Raw genomic sequence first — 22,369 nt, forward strand, 5'->3', positions numbered from 1 at the left:
TACAGTAGTTTGAAGGACGCCCTGGGGTCTCACATGATATATATTCTTATTAAAGTGGTGGCCTATCTTAGAGAACTCCATTCTATACGTGAAGGCAGATACCGTAGGGTCTACATCTTAGGAATATATACAGTGGCTTGCGAAAATATTCACCCTTTTGCTTTTTACCTGTTTTTGTTACATTACGACCTGTGTTTAAATATTTTTGTGATCCGATTTGCGTGTGATGCATCAGCCCTAAATAGTCTAAGTGGGTGACGTGAAGTGAGAAAAATATAGGAATAAATTACATTTATGGGATCAAATAACTAAAAATTGTCATGTGCATATGTATTCACCCATTTTGCTATGAAGCCCCGCAAAAATTTCTGGTGTAATTACATGCAATTACATGCTTAGTGACAGGACATCCCCCTGTGTGCAATCTAATGTCACATGTCTGTGAGTATATGCACTTTACCTCTTCTGAAAGGCCACAGAGGCTGCTACACCATTAAAGGGAATCTGTCACCAGGGTTGCCACGTATGAGATACGACAACCACCTTTCAGGCCTGATACACAGCATGCTATAATGCTGTATATATGCCCCCAACCTGGCCTGCAAGACAAGAAAAAGAGCTTTTATTTTACTCACCTGGGGGCGGTCTGGTCCGAGGGGTGTCGCTGCCTCGCTTCTTCTTAGCCTGGCCCCCTGGAACTCTGTAAGGAATTTATTGATATGCTTAATAATAATCCTTGGAGCATCATTTTGACTTCAAACCTCTCTTACTCTGTTGTAGAGTTTCTGGATTTGAAGATATCTTTGGAAGGATCATCCCTTAGAACTTCCTTTTTCAGGAAGCCAACGGCTACAAATAGCCTACTCCATTTCACAAGCTTCCATCCAGCCCATATTAGAAGAGGGATCCCTAAGGGACAATTTCTGAGATTGAAAAGAAATTGTAGTTCCCAAGAAGACTTTAAAACTCAATCAAGGGACCTTACTCAGAGGTTTGTGGCCAGGGGATAACCTCGCAAACTAGTTTCACATGCGTATCAACAATGTATGAGTTTGGATCGCGGGGAGACCTTTTTGCCTAGAGATCGAAAAAAACTTGAGGGAGTTAACTTGATAACGACCTACCATAACCAATGGCAGGACGTCTACAAGATATTGTCAAAGAACTGGGGGATCCTATTAAGTGATCCCAAAGTACATCGCTTCATTTCTGACAAACCAAGGGTCATAGCCAGGAGGGCCCGTAACTTGAAGGACCATTTGGTTAATAGCCACTTTGTATGGCCCAAACAATCGTTAAACGGGGGATCAGACTCAAGGGCACCTTTCCGTGTGGTGAGTGCACTACTTGCCCCTTCATGTTGGCAAATGATTGTGTTTCTAACACTATATTTCCCACACAAATTCGTCTCAATAACTACGTGAACTGCAAAACACGAAATGTAATTTATGCGGTTGTGTGTAGTTGCCCAAAAATTTATGTGGGACAAACCACACAGGAATTAAGAAGAAGGTTCCAACAGCACCTATCTACCATCAACACTGCAAGGACGGATCGAGACAAAGGAAAGACTCTTACATCAGTCGCTGCGCATTTTTTGAATTCACACAATTGCAAGACCAGTGGGACTTATCTGATTGGCTTGCAGACAATTGAGAAGAATATCCGTAATAGGGACATAGTTCCAGAGCTATTGCGACAAGAATCGAGATGGATCTACAAATTAAATAGCCTGGCCCCTTCTGGACTAAATGAAGAGCTTCTCTTTACCGGTTTTTACAAATCACGTTGAATATTGGGACTTACTCTTGTTCGGACTCCTGGGGTGCATATATATTTTTCCTCATTAAGTGGTAGCCTTTATGTTTTGAGGACTAGTTTGGGGCTTTGGTGCCTGGATGACTAACATTACTTTTGACTTATTTGGTTACAATTATAGATTTTCCTATTTCGGTACCTTTTCCTCTCCCCTTCCCTCCCCTTTTCCCTTTATTTACATGTGTATGAATGCTGCGGCCGCACATTGTCTTTTTGTCATTGTCCGTCCCAGTGTTTGCCATGTTTATTTATCTCTTGGCCATAATATGGGAAATATAATATAGAATGATCACAAAAATAGGCCCATATGTCATACACACTAACTTTTCTTTAATAATGTATTCCTACACTTTTTTGACTTCCTTGCCATCTTTATGTTTCATCTTTCACGTTTATTTATTTTTTGTTAACTTTTCCGTTTCTCCCCGTTTTTTCCCTATCTTCCTATTGTTGCCATCCTCCATTTTTCCCATCCTCCTCCCATTTGACATGGACACATCTGGGTCACGAACTAACACACCTATGCATCTGGAGAAGGATCCAGCCTAGTCGCATACACCCACTCCACCGCATCGTTTGGAAAGTGGGATTGGACTGGTCCGACTCCTCTCTCTGATGCATGCCTCTGACGCAGCTGAGCGCGTCCCCTGATGCTGGGCGTGGAAGTATTCACGACTCTGCCTTAACAAACACTTCCTGCGGATCAGCGCACACGCGCTGGCACAGCAGGAGAATGGCACATGATGTGGATCTCCACAGCTGACCCCAACCCAGGTAATCACCATAGTGTTTGTATAAATACAGGACTGGCCCAACTACTCACACACCACACTTCTCCCCTGATGAAGCCACAACACTAGTGGCGATACGCGTGGGGTAATGGTCTCTCATTTACCTTCCTATCCTCTGCATACTGAGACAGCTCTATCCCTAACCCACTGGTTGTATCTTGGGATTTGCTTATTTCTTGATTTAGGGACTTATGTCCCCTTTGTTCATATATTTATCTCTTAAAGCATCCCTTTCCTATGGGTTCAACTCAATCACTTAGGAATTTAGGATAAGCTGCTATTTGTTGTTATATCCTAAGGATTATAGGGATCTGTATGGGCTTACATATGTAGCCAGGTGCATTTTATGTCCTCAGACACCTATTGGTGGTGTCTCTTGGTGATAGGAGGTCTTATTTTTGGCCATGGTTGGTACATATTGATATGTGATATTGTTGTGGTACTCATTGAAGCACAATGCTCTTTTAAATGTTTTTAATTTTCTATGTTGTGTTCAGTCCTTTTTCTCACTAATAAAATTATGACATTTTATACTTAAATGCTCCCTGTCTATTCATACATACCACTTTTCTTTGCTGCATGTCCTCTGTTCTTACTTTGGGTATGTGACGGGTTGAGCAAGTAGCATTTTCTAAACCATTGGTGCCCTCCTCTTGTGTGTTGTTTCGCTTCTTCTTAGCCTACAACCTGCAACAGTGACCCTATTCCCTCACATCTCCTGCAGTCTCTCTCACCGGTGGTCACTACTCACTTGACTAACATATTTAACCTCTCTCTTTCTTCAAGTATCTTTCCCTCCTCATTTAAACATGCCATCATAACCCCTGTACTTAAAAAGCCATCCCTGGACCAGAACTGCACTGCTAACTACAGACCTGTCTCTAATCTTCCTTTCATCTCTAAACTCCTGGAACGCTTGGTCCACTCCCATCTAATCCGCTATCTCTCAGATAACGTTCTCCTTGACCCTCTACAATCTGCTCTTTACACTCTACTGAAACTGCCCTCACTAAAGTCTCTAATGATCTACTAACAGCCAAATCTAATGGTCACTACTCCCTGCTGATTCTCCTGGATCTCTCTGCAGCATTCGACACTGTGGATCACCAGCTCCTCCTCACTATGCTCCGTTCTATAGGCCTCAAGGAAACCGTTCTCTCCTGGTTCTCCTCCTACCTCTCTGACCGCTCCTTCACTGTATCTTTTGCCGGCTCCTCTTCCTCTCCTCGTCCGCATACTATCGGGGTCCCGCATGGCTCAGTCATAGGCCCCCTCCTCTTCTCTTTGTATACTGCCCCTGTTGGACAAACAATCAGCAGATTTGGGTTCCAGGATCATCTCTTTGCTGACAACACCCAATTATACACTTCTTCCCCTGACATCACCCCTACCCTAATACAAAATACCAGTGATTGTCTTTCTGCCGTCTCTAACATCATGTCCTCCCTCTATCTGAAATTGAATTTCTCCAAAACTGAACTTCTTGTGTTTCCTCCCTCTGCTAACCTACCTATAGCTGACATTGATAATGTATGTAAAGCGCTGCGGAATATGTTGGCGCTATATAAAAATAAATATTATTATTATTTTTGAAAGTACCTTGGAGGGTTCAACCATAACTCCCAAGAAGCACGCCCGCTGTCTTGGGGTCATATTTGACACACAACTTTCCTTTATTACCTGTATCCGATCACTCACTCGCTTTTGTCACCTGATCTCCAGAATCCGAGCTCTTTTTCACCTTTGAAACTGCTAAAACTCTTACTGTCGCTCTTATTCACTCTTGTCTGGACTACTGCAACTCTCTTCTGATTGGTCTTCCTCTTACCAAACTGTCTCCTATCCAATCCGTCCTGAATGTGGCAGCCAGGGTTGTATTTCGGTCCAGCCGCTTCACCGATGCCTCCATCTTGTGCCAGTCATTACGCTGGTTACCCATTCGCTACAAGGTCCAATATAAACTCATCGCTCTCACCCACAAAGCTCTCCATAGTTCTGCACCGCCTTATATCTCATCTCTGTCTATCACCCCTCCCTTCCACAAATGACCTAAGACTAACATCCCCCATAATCCAAACCTCACATCTTTTTTTTGCCTCTGATTTTTGGGAGGCAAAATTAACAAAAAACAGTAAATCAGGAATTGTTTTTTTGTTTTTATGCCTTTCCTTGTGTTGCAAAATTGATAAGGCAGCTTTATTCTTTGGGTCAGTACGATTACAGTGATACCATATTTATATTGCTTCATGTTTTTGCGCTTTTACACAATAATAACTATTTTATAGTAAAAATTATTATTTTTGCATGGCTTTATTCTGAGAGCAGTAACTTTTTTTATTTTTTTGCTGATGGAGTTGTATGGCTTGTTTTTTTGCACACAAGATGACGTTTTCAACGGTACCATATTTATTTACATTCGTCTTTTTGATTGAGTTTTATTCCACTTTTTGTTCGGGGGTATGATGATAAAGCATCGTTTTTTTGCCTCATTTTTTATTTTTTTTTTTACGGTGTTCACTGACGGGGATAACTAGTGGGACAGTTTTATAGGTCGGGTTGTTCCGGATGAGGAGTATTTTTCATAAAAATACTTATATATGGGTACAATATATTTTTATTTTTTGGTGATTTTTTTTACGCTTTTTTACATTTTTTGCTCCTCCATGGGACTTTCACTTTCACAGCTCTGATCGCAGTTATATACCAGGAGCACTGCCATGCTTTATACAGTACATAAATATTTCTATCTTGGGACTCTTCAAGATCCCTGAGATGGGAAGGGGGATGGATGAGGAGCTGCAGCACGTGCGCCGTCGGACATACAGAGGAGCGAATACGGATTCCTTGGTACTGTTGAGCAGAAAAAAACTTTTGAGTAAAGCCCCTGTGTGCACACGCGGTCTTGCTTGCACGCGCTGACAAGGGCCACTCGCCCGCCATTTGTTCTTGGCAGAGCTTGCAAGGTTGACAGCGTGTGCACACAGGGCTTTATTCAAAAGTTTTAAAGGGCCGGCACTTTGAAGTTCAGAGCCGCAGGCCCACCAGGTATATGCCCGCCTTGGCAGATTGCCTGTCCTTGCCTGAAAGAGTCCCACCCGTGGCTCCCATCCGAAAGCTAATTACAACAGATAGTCAACTCTGCAGAAATACAGGTTGGCTGACACGCTGGCATCACCCTGCATCATTCACGGTGAAAATATGGCACCACTCATGATCAGACACCGATGTGACGGCCACAAATGATCTGCCATTCTGAGTAAGACTCACAGAGATAATTGGGGGTCATAATGCAGTGATATGAAGGCAATAAACTTCTTATAGCACAGAGAATATTGTCATTTCCTCATCCTCACATATAACACATACTGTATACAGGAGCGAATGTGAGGACGATGTAGAGGTATACAGTATACATGCCACTAATAGAGGCTCTGTGCTTCCAGTGTACGAGGCCGCGGCTTTCATCACATTGTTTCATGTTTATCATCATGTTGTAAGGCTCACAAGTGTACGGGGATTTCTAGTCCACTATAAGACCTCCAGCAATAGGGAACGTCCAATAACTTCCAGACTCGGCACAATCCTCTTACTGCGTATCTGCCACCAGACTACATAATGTAATGCAGGATGTGTCCTTCTGTCTGAAGCCGGTATAGGCTGTGCCTGCACAATGTGGCCGAAGTCAGAAAGAAGATCCAGCGATAATAGGTAGGGGGACCAGGATGGGGGAGCGTATATCAGGCTGGGGGAGCATATACCAGGATGGGGGAGTGTATACCAGGATGGGGAGCATATACATGAATGGGGGGCATATCCCAGGATGGGGAGCATATATCAGGATGGGGGATCAGGCTGGGAGAGCAAATACCAGGATTGTGGAGCATATCCCAGGAGAGTAAGGAAAAAAACAGGATGGGAGCATATACCAGGATGGAGAAGAGTATACCAGGCTGGGAAGCGTATACCAGGTTGGGGGAGCATATACCAGGATGGGGAGCATATACCAGGATGGGGGGCATATACCAGGCTGCTGGAGAATATACCAGGATGGGGGGCATATTCCAGGATGGGGGAGCATATACTAGGCCGGGGGAGCATATACCAGGCTGGGGGACCAGAATAGAGGAGCATATACTAGGATGGGATGCATATTGCAGGATGGGGGAGCATATACCAGGATGGAGGAGTATATACCAGGATGGGGGGCATATTCCAGGGTGGGGAGCATATACCAGGATGGAGGAGAATATATCAGGATTGGGGAGCAAATACCAGGATGGGGGAGCATATACCAAGATGGTTGGCATATACCAGCACTGGGGAACATATACCAGGATGATGGAGTCTATATTCGGATGGGGGAGCATATACCAGGATGGGGAGAGCATATACCAGGATGAGGGATGTATATACCATAATGGGGAGCATATACCAGGCTGGGAGGCATACACAAGAATGGGGGAGCATATACCAGGATGTGAAAGCATATACCAGGATGAGGGAGCATATACCAGGATGGGCGGGCATATACTATGATTGAAGAGCATATACCAGGATGGGTAAGCATATACCAGGATGGGGGGCATATACCAGGATTGGGGAGCATATACCAGGATGGGGGAGTATATACCATGATGGGGGAGCATATACCAGGATGGGAGAGCATATACTAGGATTGAAGAGCATAAACCAGGATAGGGGCATATACCAGGCTGGAGAGCATATTCCAGGATGGGGCGGCATATACCAGGATGTGGGAGGATATACCAGGCTGGGGGAGGATATACAAGGCTGGGGGAGCATATACCAGGATGGAGGAGCATATACAAGGATGGGAGAGCATATACCAGGATGGGGGAGGATATACAAGGATGGGGGAGGATATACCAGGATGGGGGGCATATGACAGGATGGAAGGCAAATACCAGGATGGGGGAATATATCAGGATTGGCGAGCAAATACAATGATGGGGAGCACATACCAGGATGGGGAAGCATTTACCAGGATGGGGAAGCATTTACCAGGATGGGGAAGCATATACCAGAAAGGGGAAGTATATACCAGGCTGGGGGAGTATATACCAGGATGGGTTGCATAAACCAGGATAGGGGGCATATGCCTGGGTGGGGGGCGTATACCAACCTGGGGGAGCATATACCAGGATGGGGGAGCATATACCAGGATGGGGGAGCATATACCAGGGTGAGAGAGCATATACCAGGCTTGGAGAGCATATGCGAGGATGGGGAGATCATATACCAGGATGGGGAGAGCATATACCAGGATGGGGGGCATATACCATGATGAGGGAGCATATACCAGGCTGGGGGACATATACCAGGATGAGGGAGCATATACCAGGATGGGGAGATCATATACCAGGAAGGGGGGCATATACCAGGATAGGGGAGCATATACCAGGGTGGGAGAGCATATACCAGGATGGGGAGATTGTGGCGCCCCTGAGGGTTCGGTCGCCACAGGGGTACTGCATCTCTTTAATGAGGTGTGGTATCGCTCCTTCGAGGTAAGGATGGTGCAGCTGTCTGGACCCCACCTCTGCATTCAACACTACACCTCTCCCACCGGAGGGGGGCTCATATGCACCAGGGTGCTGCGCCAGCCGGGATAAGTGGAGATGGGGGGAACCAAAAGATAGGGGGAACCATGTGGTGGGTGAGGGTGGAGGACGCACTTTTAGGTTACACTTAATAATTCATATTTAATAAACAGCCATCTTGGGCTTATGGTCTTTTGATTGTGATCTTCATCACTGAACGTGGCTTTCTGTGTGAACCTGCAGTTGATGGGGACACGGTCCTCGTACTCTGGCCTTGAGTCGAGGAGCAGGCAAGAGTTAAAGGCTGTTTCTACCCAGTCAAGGTCCCTACCTAAGAAGGCCTAGAGGGGAGCAGAGGAGACAAGCTCCACAGGCAAAAGGATCCCAGGGGGATGCAGACGGAGCGGTATACGCCACCTGTCCTCACTATTCTGGCCTAGCCAGAGGGACTCCTGCTGCAAAAGGGGTACCGGCCCCCGATATCTGGCTCTGTCACTTTAAGTCTTAGTCGGAGAACCCGGAGGCTCAGTGGATCCCACCGGGTAACGGAAGGAGCGGAGTTGCCACCCGTACCCTTGTTCTTTGCATAGTCCAGAGGGAGACCCGACCTTAGTACACGTACCGCATACGGACAGGAGAGGACCTAGTCTGAAAAGTCTAGGAACACTCTGGTGTGGGGTCCTGACCAAAGCACCTGAACTACTCGGGGGTTGTCGGACCCCCGGTCCTGGTGGCCGCAGCGTGCCGTGAGGAGCAGGGAGAAGCCTTGCAGCTGTGCATTCTACCGTGAGTAAAGCTTGGAAGACTACCCCTATGGCCTCCGGTTTCTTATTGCAACGCGGCACCGCACGACACCGCACCACATCTCCCACTACAATTCCCAACCTCCTGTTTCTTCTGCCCTGAGGCCCTTCTCCGCCTGTGGGGAGTAGTACCATCTGCTGCTGCCACGACATCCCACCTCAGAGGAGTGGACGCAGCGCTGGTGGAGGATCACAAAAAACCACAGGTGGCGTAGTCTTTCATATACCACTCGAATCACTGTCACCGTCCCTCCTAGTCCTTAACTTTTTAATATGACAACCCTGGGCACGGACCGGGCCTAGGCTGCGACTACATCCACCTTGCCCAGTGGCCCGGCTTCCGAGTACCCCAACTCTCAGGGTGGCCTAGCGAGCGGGGAGGGGAAAGAGAGGCGTCCCCTAGTCCAACCGACTCGGACGCATCGTCATCGTCCATCTCTCTCTCTCCTCCACCCGGGCGTCACAACTTGGCGTAGTCGGCAGGATTGCGTGCCCGCAGCAACGGAAGAAGATTGCCCATTGTCACCGGGTACTGCACGCCTTTTACCTCAGACTGTCGTTTTCCACTTAAAATGGCGCCCGCCCAAGAAGAACGGATGCCAAAATGTGCAGAAAAGACAGCGTCCTAGCACCTCCTATCGTGGGCCAGGCTCCCCCCATGGCGCCAAAAGAGCCCCTTCCATTAGAGACTGTCCGTGGAGTAGTGCCCGTCAAAACGGATGGGATGTCTGGAGGAGTGCCTGTCAGTCTACCGCCCTGGAGCCACCCCGAAAAGAGGAGGGAACAAGGGAAACCACAAGGTGTGGCCATAACAGTCCGAGACTCCCCATACTCAGGAGCAGTCATGGACGCTGCTGGTGGAAGTCCACTGGAGCCTTCCGAACTCGGCCCAGGTTCTACTCCCATCGGAGAGGAGGAAGTCATGATCCTGAACCCGGGGGAAGCTGAATTCCTTCGTAGGGACACCCGGGACCTTGCCCGAAGGGTTGCTGAGGCCCAGCATGCGGCGTCCGCTGAGTGGCGGAAATAGATGCTGCAGAAGATCCGGGCCCGCCGCCAAGGAGCAGCAACCCAGGAGGAAGAAGCAACGGAGGTCACGTGCAGCCCAGGATCGGGTAAGAGTGATGCCCCCGTCCTGGCTGCTGAGCCCACCGTGCCCCTACTGGATCTGATGACGGAGTACCTGCTACCTGGCGCAGTAACTTGGGAGCAAGTCTTTACCCCGGAGCTGGAAGCCTCCGCCATCGCCGGAGGCCTACATTGCCTCCTGCCTACCTTCTCGGAGGAACCTGTGCCTGCTGGGGAATATACCGACCCCAACCCGGACTGGTTCGCACTCACCGAGGACCTGCAGCAGCCCCTCCTGTCACCGCAACCTGCACCTCCAGTTACCTGGCCGGCGGCGGAGGAGTTGGCCTGGGACAACCATGGGGGGGACCTGATGGGCTTCCCCCGGGAGACCCGGGCTGAAGAGCGGAGGAGGAGTGAACTGTGTAGGCAGCAAATCCTCCAGCTTGACAGGGAGCAACGGCAGAGGGAGGTTCGCTGCGAGCACCTGGAGGTGCGCGCCAAGGCCGCAAAATCCAAGGCCCCCCAGGAGGAGGCAGCCTGTCCAAGCCCCCGGGAGGAAGGGCAAGTTGTCCGCTTCCACCAGGAGGCGGGATGGGGCTTCATTCGGAGTCCCCAGTTTGAGCACGACGTCTTTGTCAGCCGGCGGGACGCCGAGCCGCGACTAAAGAAGGTACACCCTGGCCGGAACCTCTTCCCGGGTGACTTAGTTTCGTACACCCGCCACCATGGGGTGCGGGGGTGGTACGCCCTGGATGTGCATAAAGTGTCCAGGAGTGACGCCCCCTCGCACTTGACAGTGGAGGACCGGTCAGCCTCCGTTGGGAGGAATGAACCTTTTCCCCGGTGGGGATATATGGAGTAAGCGGCCCCGGCGGCTGTAACCTTTTTCAGTTAACTCGTTCTTGTTTTATGTTAACCACCATGTTTTCTTCCCAGTTTAATGAGACATTTGTCCCTGCGGACTCTTCTATTGTACATAGTTATGCATCTATTTAGGTGCTCCCTATTCGTTTTATGCAAAACCGCTATTACTACTACCTCAGACCTCAGAAGAAAAAAATGTCTGGCGTGGCTCTCTTGGAGGTCCAACTCGGGATCTTCGTGCCCTGCAGCCACCCCAGGGCCTTCGTTGAGGGTTTGGGACAGGTCCCTCTTGCTTCTGAACTGACTCTTTTCTACTGCACTTTAATCAGTCTGTCTATATGCATAATATCTCTGTGATGTTTTTATATTTTTGTACAATTTAAAGTTTGCAACATTTAAGAAGAAGTGCCTCCCATAATGGGAAGATTGTTATATTGTTATGCAAAAACTTAAAAAGTCTGTACCATGTTTTGCTCTCTTTGCAGCCCGCGGACGTGCTGGTTTTCACCAGGGGGGAATGTGGCGCCCCTGAGGGTTCGGTCGCCACAGGGGTACTGCATCTCTTTAATGAGGTGTGGTATCTCTCCTTCGAGGTAAGGAAGGTGCAGCTGTCAGGACCCCACCTCTGCATTCAACACTATACCTCTCCCACCTGAGGGGGGCTCATATGCACCAGGGTGCTGCCCCAGCCGGGATAAGTGGAGATGGGGGGAACCAAAAGATAGGGGGTACCATGTAGTGGGTGAGGGTGGAGGATGCACTTTTAGGTTACACTTAATAATTCATATTTAATAAACAGCCATCTTGGGCTTATGGTCTTTTGATTGTGATCTTCATCACTGAACGTGGCTTTCTGTGTGAACCAGCAGTTGATGGGGACACGGTCCTCATACTCTGGCCTTGAGTCTAGGAGCGGGCAAGAGTTAACAGCTGTCTCTACCCGGTCAAGGTCCCTACCTAAGAAGGCCTGGAGGGGAGCAGAGGAGACAAGCTCCACAGGCAAAAGGATCCCAAGGGGATGCAGATGGAGCGGTATACGTCACCTGTCCTCACTATTCTGGCCTAGCCAGAGGGACTCCTGTTGCAAAAGGGGTACCGGCCCCCCAATACCTGACTCTGTCACTTTAAGTCTTAGTCGGAGAAGCCCGGAGGCTCAGTGGATCCCACCGGGTAACGGAAGGAGCGGAGTTGCCACCCCTACCCTTGTTCCGTGCATAGTCCAGAGGGAGACCCGGCCTTGGTACACGTACCGCATACGGACAGGAGAGGACCTAGTGGGAAAAGTCTAGGAACACTCTGGTGCGGGGTCCTGACCAAAGCACCTGAACTACTTGGGGGTTGTCGGACCCCCGGTCTTGGTGGCCGCAGCGTGCCGTGAGGAGCAGGGAGAAGCCTTGCAGCTGTGCATTCTACCGTGGGTAAAGCTTGGAAGACTACCCCTATGGACTCCGGTTTCTTATTGCAACGCGGCACCGCACGACACCGCACCACATCTCCCACTACAATTCCCAACCTCTGTTTCCTCTGCCCTGAGGCCCTGCTCCGCCTGTGGTGAGTAGAACCATCTGCTGCTGCCACGACATCCCGCCTCAGAGGACTGGACGCAGCACTGGTGGAGGATCACCAGAAACCACAGGTGGCGTAGTCTTTCATACCACTCGAATCACTGTCACCATTTCTCCTAGTCCTTAGCTTTTTAATGTGACAACCCTGGGCACGGACCGGGCCTAGGCCGTGACTACATCCACCTTGCCCAGTGGCCCGGCTTCCGAGTACCCCAACTCTCAGGGTGGCCTAGCGAGCGGGGAGGGGAAAGAGAGGCGTCCCCTAGTCCAACCGACTCGGACGCATTGTCATCGTCCATCTCTCTCTCTCTCCTCCACCCGGGCGTCACAAGATCATATACCAGGATGGGGAGATCATATATCAGGATGGGGTGCATATACTAGGATGAGGGGCATATACCAGGATGGGGGAGCATATACCTGGATGGGGGAGCATATGCCAGGATGGGGGGCATATACCTGGATGATGGAGCATATACCAGGATGGGGGAGTATATACCAGGATGGGGGCATATACCAAGATGGGAAGCATATACCAGGATGGGGGGAGCATATACCAGGTTGGGGGAGCATATACCAGGATGAGGGAGCATATACCAGGATGGGGAGATCATATTCCAGGATGGGGAGAGCATATAACAGGATGGGGGAGCATATACCAGGATGGGGGACATATACCAGGATGGGGGAGGATATCGCAGGCTGGGGGAGCATAAACCAGGATGGAGGAGCATATACAAGGATGGGGGAGCATATACCAGGATGGGGAGAATATACCAGGATCTGGGAGGATATACCAGGATGGGGGAGGATACACCAGGCTGGGGGCCATATACCAGGATGAAGGAGCATATACAAGGATGGGAGGCATATACCAGAATGGGGAAGCATATACCAGGATGGCGGGCATATACCAGGATCGAAGGCATATACCAGGATGGGGGAATATATCAGGATTGGTGAGCATATACAATTATGGGGAGCATATATCAGGATGGGGGAGCATTTACCAGGATGGGGAAGCATATACCAGGAAAAGGGATATATATCAGGCTGGGGGAGTATATACCAGGATGGGTTGCATATTCCAGGTTAGGGGACATATGCCAGGGTGGGGGGCACATACAAACCTGGGGGAGCATATACCAGGATGGGGGATGATATATCAGGAAAGGGGGCATATACCAGGATGGGGTAGCATATACCAGGGTGGGAGAGCATATATGAGGCTTGGAGAGCATATGCCAGGATGGGAAGATCATATACCAGGATGGGGGAGCATATACCAGTATGGGGGGCATATACCTGGATGAGGGAGCATATACCAGGATGAGGGATTATATACCAGGATGGGGGGCATATACCAAGATGGGGAGAATATACCAGGATGGGGGACCATATACCAGGTTGGGGGAGCATATACCAGGATGAGGGAGCATATACCAGGATGGGGATATCATATTCCAGGATCGGGAGAGCATATAACAGGATGGGGGAGCATATACCAGGATAGGGGGCATATACCAGGATGGGGGAGGATATACCAGGCTGGGGGAGGATATACCAGTCTGGGGGAGCATATACCAGGATGGAGGAGCATATACAAGGATAGGGGAGCATATACCAGGATGGAAGAGGATATACCAGGATGGGGGAGAATACACCAGGCTGAGGGACCATATACCAGGATAGAGGAGCATATACAAGGATGGGGGGCATATACCATGAAGGAGGAGCATATACCAGGATGGGGGGCAAATACCAGGATGGAAGGCATATACCAGGATGGGGGAATATATCAGAATTGGCGAGCATATACAATGATGGGGAGCATATACCAGGATGATGGAGCATTTACCAGGATGGGGAAGCATATACCAGGAAGGGGGAGTATATACCAGGCTGGGGGATTATATACCAGGATGGGTTGCATATTCCAGGTTAGGGGACATATTCCAGGGTGGAAGGCATATACCAACCTGGGGGAGCATATACCAGGATGGGGAAGCATATACCAGGAAGGGGGGCATATACCAGGGTGGAAGAGTATATACCAGGCTTGGAGAGCATATGCCAGGATGGGGAGATCATATACCAGGATGGGGAGAGCATAAACTAGGATGGGGGGCATATACCAGGATTGGGGGCATATACCAGGATGGGGGAGCATATACCAGGATGGGGGAGCATATACCAGAATGGGGGGGCATATACCAGGATGAGGGAGCATATGCCAGGATATGGAGATCATATACCAAGAAGGGGGGCATATACCAGGATAAGGGAGCATAAACCAGGGTGGGAGAGCATATTCCAGGATGGGGAGATCATATACCAGGATGGGGAGCATATACTAGTATGGGAGGCTTATACCTGGATGAGGGAGCATATACCAGGATGGGGAGATCATATACCAGGATGGAGGAGTATATACCAGTATGGGTGGCATATACCTGGATGAGGGATCATATACCGGGAAGGGGGAGTATATATCAGGATGGGGGGCATATACCAAGTTGGGGAGCACATACCAGGATGGGGGAGCATATACCAGGTTGGGGGAGCATATACCAGGATGAGGGAGCATATACCAGGATGGGGAGATCATATACCAGGATGAGGGAGCATATACTAGTATGGCGGGGCATATACCTGGATGAGGGAGCATATACCAGGATGGGGGAGCATTTACCAGGATCGAAAAGCATATACCAGGAAGGGGAAGTATATACCAGGCTTTGGGAGTATATACCAGGATGGGTTGCATATTCCAGGTTAGGGGACATATGCCAGGGTGGGGGGCATATACCACCCTGGGGGAGCATAAACAAGGATGGGGGAGCATATACCAGGAAGGGGGGCATATACCAGGATGGGGGAGAATATAGCAGGGTGGGAGAGCATATGCCAGAATGGGTAGATCATATACCAGGATGGGGGAGCATAAACCAGGGTGGGATAGCATATATCAGGGTGGGAGAGCATATACCAGGCTTGGAGAGCATATGCCATGATTAGTAGATCATATACCAGGATGGGGAGAGCATATACCAGGATGGGGGGCATATACCAGGATGGGGGGCACATACCAGGATGAAGGGCATACACCAGGATGAGGGAGCATATACCAGGATAGAGAGATCATATACCAGGAAGGGGGCATATACCAGGATAGGGGAGCATATACCAGGGTGGAAGGGAATATACCAGGATGGGGTGCATATCCTAGGATGAGGGGCATATACCAGGATGGGGGAGCATATACCTGGATGGGGGAGCATATACCAGGATGGTGGGCATATACCTGGATGATGGAGCATATACCAGGATGGGGAGTTTATATACCAGGATGCGGGAGAATATACCAGTATGGGGGGCATATACCTGGATGAGGTAGCATATACCAGTATGGGGGAGTATATACCAGGATGGGGGGCATGTACCAAGATGGGAAGTTAATACCAGGATGGTGGAGCATATACCAGGTTGGGGGAGCATATACCAGGATGAGGGAGCATATTCCAGTATGGGGAGATCATATACCAGGAAGGGGAAAGCATATAACAGGATGGGGGAGCATATACCAGGATTGGGGAGCATATACCCGGCTGGGGGAGTATATACCAGGACTAGCTATTGAACCCGTTCTATGCCCAGGTGGCGAACTTTTTTTTTTGGTACATTTTTTTGCTGGGTTAAAGGGAACCTGTCACCAGAAATAACGCTGGTAATCTGCAGATATGGAGTTAGCATGCAGGTTAACAGCATTATTATGCTGCCCGTAGACTGACAGCTGAGCCCCAATGCAGAGGAAATGTCAGTCAGGGCCAGGGGTGCGGTTATGGCCGCCGCTCTGTACACTCAGAGAAATGACTGAGCCCGCGGCGCCCCCATGACTGAAACTGAAAATGCTGGCGGGTATAGTAAAGTTCATTTTCTCCCCGCTGCATTCGTCTGCGCACAGGCGCCGGGCAGTCTAATATTGCTATTAACCTTAAGATTAACTGCATATCTGTAGGTTAAGAGTGTTATTTCTGGTGACAGGTTCCCTCTGATTTTGTAGTACCTTACTTGAATAAAATGCCGCTGGAGTCAGCACGTGCACATACAGCTCTATCCAGCACCTTTTTTTTTTAACACACTGTCTGCGAATTTGAATATACAGTGTCTTCAATAAAATGGCGTGTGATGCGCAGTCGCTGACTCCAGAGACATTGTATTCAAATAATGTACTACAATGTCATCGTAGCAGTGCGGATGCGCCGCGTATCTCCATTACCCCTATGCCCGTCGCGTGAGCACTGCTATGTTGACGTTGTAGTACATTACCGTGATCTCCGGCGCCATTTTATTGAAGACACTGTACATGCGAATTCACAGACACTGCCTGCAAATAAAAATGGTGCCGTAAATATATCAATAGAAATGCTCACTGCCCGGGAGTAGAACGGGTTCAATAGCTGGTATAATATAAACTGATTACAATATTAATGAAAATATCAGCTTTTTATATACCAGGATGGGTTGCATATTCCAGGTTAGGGGACATATGCCAGGGTGGGGGGCATATAACAACCTGGGGGAGCATATACCAGGATGGGGGAGCATATATCAGGAAGTGGGGCATATACCAGGATGGGGGAGCATATACCAGGGTGGGAGAGCATATACCAGTCTTGGAGAGCATATGCCAGGATGGGGAGATCATATACCAGGATGGGTGAGCATATACCAGTATGGGGGGCATATACCTGGATGAGGGAGCATATACCCGGATGGGGGAGAGTATACCAGGATGGGGGGCATATACCAAGATGGGGAGCATATACCAGGATGGGTAAGCATATACCAGGTTGGGGGAGCATATACCAGGATGAGGGAGCATATACCAGGATGGGGAGATCATATTGCATGATGGGGAGAGCATATAACAGGATGGGGAAGCATATACCAGGATAGGGGGCATATACCAGGATGGGGGAATATACACCAGGCTGGGGGAGGATATACCAGTCTGGGGTAGTATATACCAGGATGAAGGAGCATATACAAGGATAGGGGAGCTTATACCAGGATGGGGGAGGATATACCAGGATGGGGGAGGATACACCAGGCTGGGGGACCATATACCAGGATGGAGGAGCATATACAAGGATGGGGGGCATATACCAGGATGGGGGAGCATATATTAGGATGGGGGGCATATACCAGGATGGAAGGCATATACCAGGATGGGGGAATATATCTGAATTGGTAAGCATATACAATGATGGGGAGCATATACCAGGATGAGGGAGCATTTACCAGGATGGGGGATTATATAACAGGCTGGTGGAGTATATACCAGGATGGGTTGCATATTCTAGGTTAGGGGACATATGCCAGGGTGGGGGGCATATACCAACCTGGGGAGCATATACCAGGATGGGGAAGCACATAGCAGGAAGGGGGGCATATAACTGGATTGGGGAGCATATACCAGGGTGGGAGAGGATATACCAGGCTGGGGTAAGCACATACGAGGATGGAGGAGCATATACAAGGATGGGGGACCATATACCAGAATGGGGAGGATATACCAGGATGGGGAAGGATATACCAGGATGGGGGAGGATACACCAGGCTGGGGGCCATATACCAGGATGGAGTATCATATACTAGGATGGGGGAGCATATACCAGGATGGGGGGCATATACCAGGATGGAAGGCCTATACCAGGATGGGGGAGCATATACAGGATGGGGGGCATATACCAGGATGGAAGGCATATACCGGGATGGGGGAATATATCAGGATTGGCGAGCATATACAATGATGGGGAGCATATACCAGGATGGGGGAGCATTTACCAGGATCGGAAAGCATATACCAGGAAGGGGAAGTATATACCAGGCTTTGGGAGTATATACCAGGATGGGTTGCATATACCAGGTTAGGGGACATATGCCAGGGTGGGGGGCATATACCACCCTGGGGGAGCATATACAAGGATGGGGGAGCATATGTAGCGTCGGCGTCCCTGCCTCCTGCTAGGCAGGGACGCTGTTCCCCTCACCTCTCCGCTCCGTGCCCGGCGTCTTCCTCCCGCTCTGCTAGCAGCGCGCGCCCCTTCCCGGCCACGGTGCTTAGGGCGCGCGCGCGCTCCCCCTCTCTTAAAGGGGCCGCGCGCGCCGTCCTAAGGAGTCCCCGGCCAATGGCCGGAGGACTTCACCATATATAAGGCACCTCCTCCAAAATGGAGGTGCCCGAGCAATGTTGTTGCACTGTTCACTACTCTGCTTCAGCCCTCAGGTCCCGTTTCCAGTTACCTGCCAGTTACCTGCCAGTTTCCTGCCAGTTTGCTGTTTGATTTCTGCCTGTTATCCGCTTACCTGCTTGCTAGCCTGAGGTCCAACGGTCTGCCTTCCGACACCAGTCAGTCTGTCTATGGACCAGCTTGCCCGCTCACCTGGGAGCGCTCATCTGCTACCTGCCTGTTAGCCTACCTGGAGGCTCCGCCGTCACGTGCTGTGACCACCTGCCAGTCCAGAGACTCTTGCCCGCTCACCTGGGAGCGCTCACCTGCTACCTGTCTGCTAGCCTACCTGGAGGCTCCGCCGTCACGAGCTCTGACCACCTGCCAGTCCAGAGACTCTTGCCCGCTCACCTGGGAGCGCTCATCTGCTACCTACCTGTTAGCCTACCTGGAGGCTCCGCCGTCACGTGCTGTGACCACCTGCTAGTCCAGAGACTCTCGCCTGCTCATCTGGAAGCACACATCTGCCATCTGCTTGCTAGCCTACCTGGAGGCTCAGCCGTCACAGGTCGTACCTACCCTTTACCCAGAGACTGTCCCAGTCACTTGCCGTGACCTCCTGCCCGTTCACCCAGAGACTGTCCCGGTCACTTGCCGTGACCTCCTGCCCGTTTAACCCAGAGACTGTCCCGGTCACTTGCCGTGACCCCCTGCCCGTCCACCCAGAGACTGCCCCGGTCACTTGCTGTGACCTCCTGCCCGCTTACCCAGAGACTGTCCCGGTCACCTCCTGTGACTACCTGCCTGTTTTCCCTGGTCGCCACCCGCTTCCTTACAAGGACCGCCCCCTTGTATAAGTTGCTCAGAGGTTCCGCCTCCCAGACCCGTTACAGTTTGCTCGGGCCATGGAACCCGGTGGCACCCAAGCTCCCTCGCTCTCGGACCTATGTCATGAACTGTCCCGTCAGAGGTCCCAACAGGAGTCTATCCTGGGTCACCTGCGGAATGTCAACTCTCGCCTGGACACTCTGACTGCTCCACCAGCAACCACCGCTAGCGGCATGACTCGCAACCCGGCAGCGCTGCTGCCCACCAATACCATGGTATCCTGCCCCGAACCCCGGCTTTTTGCACCTCCTCGCTTCGGAGGCGACCCCGATCAAGCTCGGGGCTTCATAAACCAGTGCACCCTGCACTTTGAACTCCTGTCCCACCAGTTTATCTCCGACCGGGCCAAAATTGCCTTCATCATGTCTCATCTCACGGGGGAGGCACTGGCTTGGCTAAATCCTCTATGGGAGAGAGGAGACCTCCTGGTGTCCGACCTGCCAGCCTTTCTCACGGCTTTCCGGAAAGTCTTCGACGAACCCGTACGGAAGACCTCATCCGCATCGTCTCTGCTACGCCTCCGCCAAGGAGATCTCACCGTGGGCCAATATGCCATACGGTTCCGTACCCTTGCTTCGGAGCTGGCCTGGGATAATGACGCTCTGGTGTCTGTCTTCTGGGAGGGTCTGTCCGGCCGTATTAAAGATGAACTTGCCGGTCGGGACATTCCTACCACTCTCGACGACTTGATAACACTTGCCACCCGGATTGACATCCGGTTCCAGGAGTGCGCCAAAGAGGCCACCCGTGAGAGGAGGTTTCCACGTCTAGCCCCTACTTTCCAGAAACCCGTCACTCCCTCCGTTACTCCCCAGGCACACTCTCCTGAGCCTAAGCAGGTCGACCAGACCAAGATGGTCAAAACCCGTCAAGACTCACGCCGTGCCGAAGGGAGCTGCTTCTACTGTGGCAGTAAGGAGCACCGGATCCGTTCCTGTCCTGAGAGATCGGGAAACGCCTGTGTCTAGGGTCGCTCAGAGAGGTCGCCCTAGACAAAAGTAAACCCTCTCCATCCCTGATGCTGTCAGTCTCTATCACCTGCGGAGAGAACCGCTATTTCGAACTGGCTCAACTTGATTCAGGAGCTGCTGGTAATCTCATCTCTCAATCCCTGGTAGAGAGGTACCGCATTCCTACCAAACCTCTGGCCGTGCCTTTATCTGTCGCCGCCGTGGATGGGGGCCTCTTACCACATCCCATCCAACTCATCACAGAATCCATAACTCTGCAGGTGGGAATGCTGCATTCTGAGAGCATCTCCTTACATGTTCTACCTGGACTCTCTCACGCACTCTTGCTGGGTCTACCTTGGCTCCAGAAACATGCACCCGTGCTTGACTGGCAGACCGGAGAAGTCCTTCACTGGGGACAGGACTGCCATAAGACTTGTCTAGTTCCCTTTCATCCTGCTCGTCCATCTCCTACCCCAGTCAATCTACCCGGTCTACCGGTTCCCTTTTGGTCTTATGCGGATGTCTTCAATAAAAAAGAAGCAGAGACATTACCCCCTCATAGACCATATGACTGTCCAATCGACCTGATACTCGGCTCTACTCCTCCCCATGGGCGTATCTACCCTTTGTCCGCAGGAGAGACCCGGTCCATGTCTGAATATATTGAGGAGAATCTGGCCCGGGGATTTATCCGGAAATCTACCTCCCCGGCGGGAGCAGGCTTCTTCTTCGTCAAAAAGAAGGACGGCTCACTCCGTCCATGTATAGATTATAGAGGCCTTAACCAGATTACAGTGAAGAATAAATACCCCCTCCCGCTCATTCCTGAATTATTTGACCGCCTGAGGGGGGCTAGAATCTTCACCAAACTGGACCTCCGTGGGGCGTATAACCTGGTTCGTATCCGTCAGGGGGATGAATGGAAGACGGCATTCAACACCCGGGACGGCCACTATGAATATCTGGTAATGCCCTTTGGTCTCTGTAACGCTCCCGCCGTCTTTCAAGAGTTGGTCAATGACATCTTCCGGGACCTTCTCTACTCCTGCGTAGTGGTGTACCTGGACGACATCTTGGTCTTCTGTCCGGACCTCCAGACTCACCGGAGGGATGTTCGTCAGGTCCTGCTCAGGCTCAGGCAGAACCACCTCCACGCTAAATATGAGAAGTGCCTCTTTGAGCAGACCTCGCTTCCGTTTTTGGGCTACATAATTTCTCAGACCGGCCTACGAATGGATCCTGAGAAACTGTCCGCCATCGAGAAGTGGCCTCGATCAGAGGGGTTGAAGGCTATTCAGCGGTTCCTGGGCTTCGCCAACTATTACCGCCTCTTTATACCGCACTTCTCTTCCCGGACTGCCCCAATTTCCGTGCTCACCCGTAAGGGCGCTAATCCCAGAGAATGGCCGCCCGCAGCAGAGGAAGCCTTTCTTTCCTTAAAACAGGCTTCCTCTTCCGCCCCGGTGCTGCATCGCCCGGACGGCAATAAGCAGTTCTTCCTGGAAGTTGACGCCTCCTCCTCTGGAGCCGGAGCGGTACTTACCCAAAAATCGTCTTCCGGGAGAATGGTAACTTGCGGCTTCTTCTCCAAACTCTTCTCCTCTTCTGAGCGCAACTATTCTATTGGAGACCGAGAGTTATTGGCCATTAAGCTGGCTTTGGAGGAGTGGCGTTACCTGCTCGAGGGGGCTCTTCACCCGGTAATAATTTACACTGACCACAAGAACTTGGCTTACCTCCAGAGTGCCCAGAGACTTAACCCGCGCCAAGCCCGGTGGTCCTTGTTTTTTGCTCGCTTTGATTTTGTTCTTCATTTTCG

This window comes from Phyllobates terribilis, unplaced genomic scaffold (genome assembly GCF_046119375.1).
Source record: "Phyllobates terribilis strain yellow unplaced genomic scaffold, ASM4611937v1 Scaffold_7__3_contigs__length_470593459, whole genome shotgun sequence".
In the NCBI taxonomy this organism is placed as follows: Eukaryota; Metazoa; Chordata; class Amphibia; order Anura; family Dendrobatidae; genus Phyllobates; species Phyllobates terribilis.